The sequence below is a fragment of the Micromys minutus genome, assembly GCF_963924665.1.
Source record: "Micromys minutus genome assembly, chromosome: 22".
In the NCBI taxonomy this organism is placed as follows: Eukaryota; Metazoa; Chordata; class Mammalia; order Rodentia; family Muridae; genus Micromys; species Micromys minutus.
In genome coordinates, this window is record NC_137957.1 from 30,181,020 (window position 1) to 30,190,099 (window position 9,080).

Consider the following 9,080-nt stretch of genomic DNA (forward strand, 5'->3'; position numbering starts at 1 on the left):
AACATAAAGTCATGATTTCTGGGTCTCTGTGCCCTGGCACAGGACCTTGTGCATAGGAGTTGGTCAAGATGTGTTTTTAAGTGTTTAAGTAAATTCATAACTAAACTAACTCAGGAAAATAAATGATTCTCCCCACTTCAAGCATCTTAAAATACTGTAAAGGGAGAATCATGTCCATATTAGTAAAATTCCTATATTACACTTCTTGTTCAACTATACATAACTGATTCATGACGGGCTATGCATAGTGATGTCTTTTAGGGCTCCAAACTCTTAGGCAGCAATTTTTCAGGTGCTGATGAAGTTCCTGGTGTGGTGACAGGGTTCTGATAGTGAAACTGAGAGGAGTAATTATCAGAGATGAAATATTGGAGAAATCATTCAAAATCACTACACATTCAATCTGAAGATTTTGCCTTTATTTCACTTTTTCTCTTACAGTATGATCTTAATATCAGCTTTGAAATTATAAATACCTATGTTGCTTGACTTACAATAGAGTTATAGTCCAGTAAGTCCTCCCAGGGTTAAAAAAAAACTTGATGTGATAATTAATTCAATATAAAAGCTCTATGCATAGCAAATTCTAGTAACACCGTGAACTGGAGGGATTTACTCAAGGTTCATGGGTACTGTAGCACAGGTTAGTTAGTAATGTGTGAAATGATAAAACTTTAAATAATCTCTCACTATACTAACAGTAGGACACAGATCTGAAGAAGAATTTCCTAAAAGGATATCAGAAAGATTTATACATTCATATAAAACTCAATAAAATAAGTCATACTTCCATTGACATCTTAAGAAAATAGTCAATAACAACAGAAAATGACCATTTATACTTAGAAATTTAAACTGAGAGCCAAAATCATGAACAGTTTAATAAATAATGGAATTCATACAATTTAAAAGGAAAATATTAGGAAGTATAAAACAATGCAGAGCAAGGAAAGCATTTTCTGGAGGATGCTTACATTGAGTCTACTACTGGAAACACGTAAGCATCTAATTATCATGAATATAAGTCTGTAATGCACCGGACACAATGATTTTTTTGTTAATGAGGCATCAAATGGAATGTCCATCTATACCCAGAACATAAATAAATTTATTAGTTCTTTAATAATATCCAACCACTCTCAAATCTGGGGAACAGTGCATGCATATTATTGGGCTAGGGAAATCCTCTCAGAAAAAAAATCAATAAATATAAAAACGAAACACATGTTCCATTAGAAATCATGGTCACATTAAGAATGAGAAAACATGATCCTTTGCACTAGAGAGAACTTTTGCATTCTCATGGTATTCTGTATTTAGAAAGAAACAGAATTCCCATCATTAAGCTGAGCTATAATGAGTTCTGCATTTTATATGTCCTGTAGCTTAATGTCAGTACAAATCTCCAAACTCATAAATGTTATACCTATGCATTTCTATATGTAAATTAATCTAAAATTAAAAACATATACAATGTAGGATATCACTTAAAATTATATGCACAGATGACAAATGCATTTAGCATATGTGACATAGCAAATGACAAGTTTATAATTAACAAGAGGACTATCTAATTAGATTAATAGAATCTTTAGCCAAACTTACCTTTAGCCTAGGTTCTGGGAGACATCAGGACTCTGAAAAATTAAAAATTATTTACTGGTATCACTCATGCAATACTGTATTTAAGATTAAATATTACATGAAACATTAAATATATTTGTTATTTTTCCAAGAACTTCATGATTACAATCGTCTTCATATTATAGAATCCTTATGAAGAAAACACTGAAATTACTTTGAAATTCTGAAAAACTAAGAGAATACTCTGTGGTAAATCCAGTCACATGTTTCTTGGCATTGTAAGACAGTGAAGAGTACTCAGTACACAGTAAAGTGAAATCTTCATAATAATTTGTGTTTATCCCATTTACCTCCTTTTTCCTGAAACACAAAAATCTTATAAGAATTTCAGATATCATGACAGGAACTACAGAAAAATTTCCATTATAAATCTGTGTTAAAATTCAGTGTTTGAACAATTCTGTGATGAATGCAGTAGACAGATTCTTTTTTTTCTAATTTTTCCCCTTCAACAGTACTATTTTCAAAAGTAAAATGTAATACCATCAAGAAGTTTAAAAGGGCACTATTCAGTGATAGTCTACTTATTTATTTCTATGTAAATAGGGGTCAAGTCTACAAGTGCTATATTCTTCAGTAATGTTATACAATTGCCAAAATACCCCCTCCAAAATAATAATAATAGTAATAATAATAATAATAACAATAACAAAAGAATTTCTGTTTGAAAATCTATGTAGTAATTGTGCCCTAACAGATTTTGTTAGGAATCACTTCATTCATAAAATAATATATCATTCTTGTTTCAAGCACCATATGTATTTTGCCAGTATTTCTGTCATTACGGCACTCTAAGAAATGCTGATTGGTGCGGAATCATTCAACCTCAGCCCTTCTAGTTGCCCAAGTGTGAGGTAGATTTTATTTTTATCTATTTTAATTTTATTTTATTGGATATTTTATTCATTTACATTTCAAATGTCATTCCCCTCCCCCATCTCCCGTTCTCCTTCCCCAATCCCCCTGCTTCTATGAAGGTTAGGGTTAGGGTTAGGGTTAGGGTGCCTACCATTCCCCTACACTGCGGAAAGAAGCCTTCACAAGACCAACAGCTTCACCTCCTATTGATGCCAGACAATGCCGTCCTCTGCTACATATGTGACTGGAACTATGGGTCCCTCTCTGTGTACTATTTGGTTGGTGGTTCAATCCCTGAGAACTCTGGTAGGTATGGCTGGTTGATATAGTTCTTCCTAAGGGGTTGCAAACCCTTTAAGCTCTTTCAGTCCGCCCTCTAATTCCTACAATGAGGTTCCCAGGCTCACCATGATGGCTAGCTGCAAACATCCTCATCTGTTTGAGTAAGCCTCACAAAGAGCCTCTCAGGAGAAAGCTATATCAGTCTCATGTCAGCAAGCACTTCTTGGCATCAGCAATAATGACTGTGTTTTGGTGACTGCATAAATTTGGTAAGGAAACTCAACATTTGCTTGACTCCTAATTGTTTCAAGAACACTTACACATTCCTAAAACAGAAAACAAGCAAACAAAAAGCCCAAAGCAACCAAACCAAAATTAATAACTAAAGAGCAAAAGTAAACAAACAAAACCCCAGGACCAACCTACTTAACAAAAACTAAAACATTTTACATTTCTATATTCTGAATTCCATACATACTATTCCAAAAGATTCTAACAAGTGCAGGCTAATTTTTCTGTTTTGTAGCTCTGTGTGTGATTTTAAGTTAATTATAGAGCTATCTTTGATATTCACATTTCCTAAGAGGCCTAGCTAAGCATCTTTCGCATATTAAAACTGATCCACAGATTGATTTTAATGTGTTTCCCTTGGCGTGCCTCTACTGTGTGTTAGTGTGATTATTCTATTCTGTATGTTAATTGACATGGGTGTAGAAATAGCATATATGCTCACAGAGAATAATGAACATTTCACTTTGGACAGCAGAAGTAGTGACTGAGTAGTGAGATCAAATTTTACTGTTCAAAATTGGTTGGCTCACTGATAAACTTTTAGATGCATCATTGTGGCATACATGTATGTTAGAATTATATTTTTCCCCTCAACATTTTCTCTATTAGGTTGCAGACCCGAGTTATACATCCAAAACTCTTTCATTATTTGCTTGCTTAAGGATGCTAGATTCATACTTATTTCTACTCAATATATAATCAGTGCCTTCGGTCTTGTTCAGAACTGAAACCTAAGAATTGGCTCATGTTTGTTCAAGATATTATGTTTAATGGATGACTATAAATTGAATAACTTCAAAATTCCAGCTTTTATTAGACAAATGCAGATGTTACTGAGGTTTAGGTATAAGAAATTGTTTCTCAATTTTTCTTCTTATTTACAATTATCTGGATTTAGTTTGGAAATGTAAATACTTTAAGCTATTATTGAGAAACAATACTTTGCATTGAATTTAATACTGTGCTCAAATGCCAATTTAAATATTCTAGTATCACAATTTTACTTGTCAATATTAATATGTTAACCTAGTAAAAGCACATAATTTTGATATAGCCTAATAACCAGAAAATTGGGACTTTTACTAATAGCCTTAAATATTTTGAAACGTCATTACTGTCTACATAATTGATGTTTATAGTTGTTTGTATGGGGGTAAGAAATGCTTTTTTGCTTTAACCAAAAAAAAAAAAAAAAATTAAGCAATTTTTTTTCTCTAATTGCTTTAACCAATATTATCAATATTAATACTAGGGGTAACTGTATAAGTATTCCACACTATTGTTAATGCTTTATATAATTGTTCTAGCTACCGAATATAAGAAGAAAATTAGATAACCTCTTTATAAAAATAATAAAACAATAAAACACTTCTTTTTCCTCTTTATTTTTCATTCTTTTCTGAATTTAATATTTGCTGAATTAAATTTGATATTTTACCTCTGTGCCACTTTTCTTTTGGAGTTAGATTCTTTACTAGATATTATTTCAGGCACATGCCCCGGTTCTGTGATCTCCCCTCCTGACAGGTCCATAGTGAATGGGTTTCTTTAGAAGAGCCTGAGGAGGTGGCCCGCTGAGTCCCAGGGTCCTAAGCAGAACTGGAAAGCCTCAGGGACATGGTGCTTCCATGCTTCCAGGCTGGGCAGCAGGAAGGAGATGCCCATAGCATGCCAGGTTTCTCTATCAGATACCTTGGAGGTTTGGAAGAATGGCAACTGTACACTTGCCTCTGCCAGGAGGCCGATCATAGTGGGCACCATTACAGGACTGAAGGGCTGAGCCCGGAATATAAGAAGGGACTGGTTCCTGTGTAATGGCACCTCTGGCCTGAAGGCAGCTCTGTTGAGCACCTGCAACACAGGTATGGTGCCCTGGACCAAGCCCACAGCTTTGTAGGGGGCACCTGCCCGGGCCACAGTCAGAACACATTTCCCACTGCACTGCTCCCCTGGGACCACAGGGTTGCGGGAGGTGGTGACATTCAGGCCAGCCTGTTAAACCAGTAAGTTAGATTTCACCAAGTTCACATCTGTCTGCTTTGATGCTTTTCACAGGAGGCAGACAATGACTGCAGGGCTCAGGCAGGTCCTAGCATTCTTCAGAGATGTTCCTTGTGTAACCACTGTGGTGTGCATCAGCATACCCAATGCTTCTGCCAGACAAATCTAAGGCCTGGTATGTGGAGAGAAGGTAAGGGCTTGGGCATTTATAACTCCAGTTAGACATTTTACCATGTCTACAAATTGGACTGTAATTTCCTCCCCGCAGCAGCTCTGGGCCTCCTTGGTGCTGGGGCCCAAGTGGGGACAGCTGATAACATTCTTATGGTCCACTAAGGTCCCTGGGTGGATCTTCTGTAAACGCATCTGGTGCAGTACCAGCACACTGACCAGACTGCAGGGCACGGAGCTGGGCACCTTCATCCACAATGCCTCCTCAGACACAGTTCACTACTAGCACACCTATCTTGCCCTGGGCAAAGTTGCTGTCATTGAGCAAGCCTGTGGGGGAGGGCAGGCATGGGGTATGGAGAGTGATGAAATCACCGAGAGAACAGGTCTTCTCTAGTGGCAGCTGCTGAGCATCACAGGAGGTAGCGACTTTTAGAGAAATGATGGGGTCATAGACTATACTCTTCATTCCAAAGACTGCTTTCGGGTGGCCACCTCTCTCCCAATTCTTCTTAAGTCAAGAATTCCCTGTAGTCTTCCTGTTCAGTTCTGTCCCCAAGAACTTTTGCTGGTTCCATTTATTAACTTTTATCTGGAGATTCTGTCTAGCCAGGCACATGATCATCCCACCAGTGAGTTCCACAGCACAGAGGATGTTTCCGTTGGGGGTATTCATGACTAGGATGCTCTTTCTATGGCAGCCTCCAGATCCACATTGTCCACGCCTGTACCATCCCTGTCCACCACCTAGAGCTTCTCTGCGGCGTTGGTAACATCAGCAGTGACCTTAGTAGCTCTCCGGAGGATAAGGCCTTCACAGTCCTGGGGTTTGCCTATGAGCTCCTCCTTGCTCTCCTTCTGCTTCTCCACCACCTGCAGCCCTGCATCTTGCAGGATCTTCTGACAGCAGGAGTCCAGGCTGTCACTGTGCAGATTTGCTAAGGCCATTGGAATCAGTTGCCCTGGTGGGCAGAAGCACTTAGTACAGGAAACTGCAGGCAGTGCTAGCTGGGCAGAGTTCTAGATCTCCCCCTTACCACTAATTCTATTTTCTAAAAAAATCATATAAAATTGTACGACTATAAATTACTTTTAATCTTACATTCTTCTTGTATTACTACTGTGATTTATGTGACTGTTATTTTGACAATTAGTAATTTTTAGTCTGAATATTTTTTTCTTCAATAGAAGCAAAATAATACATACTTGTCAGCAAGATAGGAAGACCATACCATAGGTAGGCAAATGGAATGGAAATGAGACATTTAACTGTATCAAAAATACCTATGATTCCAGGATGGCAAAGGAAAACACATCTGCATTTATTTGACATTAATTATATAGAAAATTTTCTGGTACTTTTATGTGAACGATAGTTTAAAAATGAATATATTTTATCTTTTAGGCTGATCTTTGAAAATTAATATAGACAGTTTGCATCTCGGCGAAGTTATTTACGGAAGTCTTAATTTATGGTAAGATGCTATATAGACATCTGACCGATGAAAAAATTTATAAATTTGTTGAGTTCATTTGGACAAATTCCTTCATGTTGAGGTTAATACCTAATGGAAGGTGTAACGATATACCTCTTTCTCCATGTAGAGCGTAGAGTGTGAACACCAGGAGCACGCTTAATGAAAGCACTAGAAATATAGAAAGCATTTCTTCTTGCCTTTATTTTTTTATTTATTTTGGAAATTAAAATACAGTTATATTATTTCCCATTACTTTAACCTCTCCACTGTTTTTCATTTTCCATGTATGCAAGATTAAAGAATAAAATAAATTGAAAAAAGTTCTCAAGTGCTAAGCTAGCCAATTGTATTTTTCTTGTGTATCAACTTTATATTTTCTATTAAATTTACTTTCAGCTTTTTTACTTTATTTTATTTTTGTGGAGAGAGGACCAGTCCTTGAATTATGTGTAGAACAAGGAGTCAGTTGCAATGACATTCACCATTGATTTTATATCACTAGGATCCCTTTCTTCTCGATGTGGCCACATTGAGATTCTTCTTTACTGCTTCAACTCTGTTAGCTTACCAGTCTTTGGGAACTGGTTGTTAAGCCTAGTATTCCAGGATTTTAGTACCACTTCCTGACCCAGAATGAATAGTCCAAAGAAACCCAAATATCATTATGCTTTCACTTCTTTAGAATAATAACTTATCAATCTTATAATAGATTGAAATTAAGACTATGTGAATGGGTTTGATAACTTCCACAGCAAGCATCTTCTTCTGAGATTTTTCAGCAAGTGTTTCAAGCCCCTGCACTATATCCTAAATAGTATATGTATGCACTACTCCAAAGTTTGGAATATTTTGTCATATTAAAATGTTATAACCATGTTATAGTAAGTAGGGCAACACTGGCCAGCCCCTCTTTCTAAGAGTGCACCAGGCATCTGAAAAATTGAAAAAATAATTCAAGGTTTTCGAAATAACTGCTTCAGACCACAATACATAATTAACTTATAATTTTTGAGTTATGGCTTTAATATAGTTTTCCATGGCAGAATGTGTTTTACAAGAACTGCTCAGTCTAAATAGATTTCCTCTGACAACATTGGGTGTATTAATCATCAATAAATGGTTTCCTGTTTGGAGGAAAAAATAGAAATCATCAGCAAAGGCACTTAGTGTACCTACAACAAAGAAACGTGTCAGAGTGGATTCTTATTTTTACTAAAATCATTGTGTTATAGATAATGCAGTCAATTCCTCCTGCATGGTTACAGGAAATTATGGTCTATTTAAATGGAGCTACAAGCTCAAGAATTCTGTAAGCTTGAAAGTCAGCCTGATTGTCACCAAAAGAGCTTTATTGGTAAAGAAAATTGCATGACATCATTTTCACAATTCTGTACCATGTGTGTCCTGAGAGTTCTATCAGGCACAGGAGAATACAACAGTGATTCATTTAAAAGCATAATGCTAAATAAAATAAAAAATAAAGTGTCACTAGTATTTCTACAGTACTAGAATAAGATGACTCATGTTTAAACTGTTGTTTCACTATGAGTTATAATCCTTTTGACACTTAGTGACCCTAGGAGTTCAAAATTGTCTGCATTATTATATATCATCTGGGTGAGTTGTGGAGACTGAACCGAGGAAGAAAAACCCCATACCTCCAATCCCTGCAAAGCTCTCATTGAGTCCAGAGGAATTTACCAATGTAAAGGGATTGGTTTATTGCAGCTTTAAGCCCTCATGTACCACAAAGGGATTTGCTAAATACTTTCAAGGGGACTCCGTGTGTGCTGTCAAGGGGCCTCTGAAAGGCAATGAGCCTTCTTATGATTGAATTGTACAGTTCCCTCTGCAGTGAATTAACATAATTGGAATCAGGACTAGATGTTTTTATAGGAGATGATTATATACAGTTCCAATAGTATCATTACTTTAGCTGTCTTCTCTTTGAGAGCATAGGGAGACTGCAAATAGGTTTTAAATATGATAGCTGCTCAGCAGGTAAGCAGTACTGCTAAAAGGCACATTAGTATAACTTATAGAGCATGCTTGCTGGCATTTAGCATTCTAATTATATGTAGTATTAAGATGTGTTAAGTGATGGAATATTGCATGTGCTGTCTACCTGAGAAAAAATTCCAGCTTCTCTATATTATAAATACTTGTGTTAATCGGTGCAGGGGTCCATTAATTGATGTTTTATTTATATGCAAGAAAAAATTATCACTCAATTTATAATGAACAAAAGTTAAGGTCACATGCAGACATATTCCCAGCCAAATTTCAGCAAGCCAAAAACTAAAACCAAACACCACACTATTTAAAACTCACTTGTCCATTTTGCTAGTAAGGGAT

The 9,080-nt window shown here is 36.3% G+C and overlaps 1 pseudogene across 1 annotated transcript; it reads right to left on the minus strand.

Moving 5' to 3' along the window:
- Nucleotides 1–4,623: 4,623 nt before the first annotated feature.
- LOC308434924 (D-3-phosphoglycerate dehydrogenase-like) lies at nucleotides 4,624–6,195 on the minus strand (annotated as a pseudogene). The gene has a single exon. The product of its transcript is annotated as a D-3-phosphoglycerate dehydrogenase-like (transcript).
- Nucleotides 6,196–9,080: the final 2,885 nt, after the last annotated feature.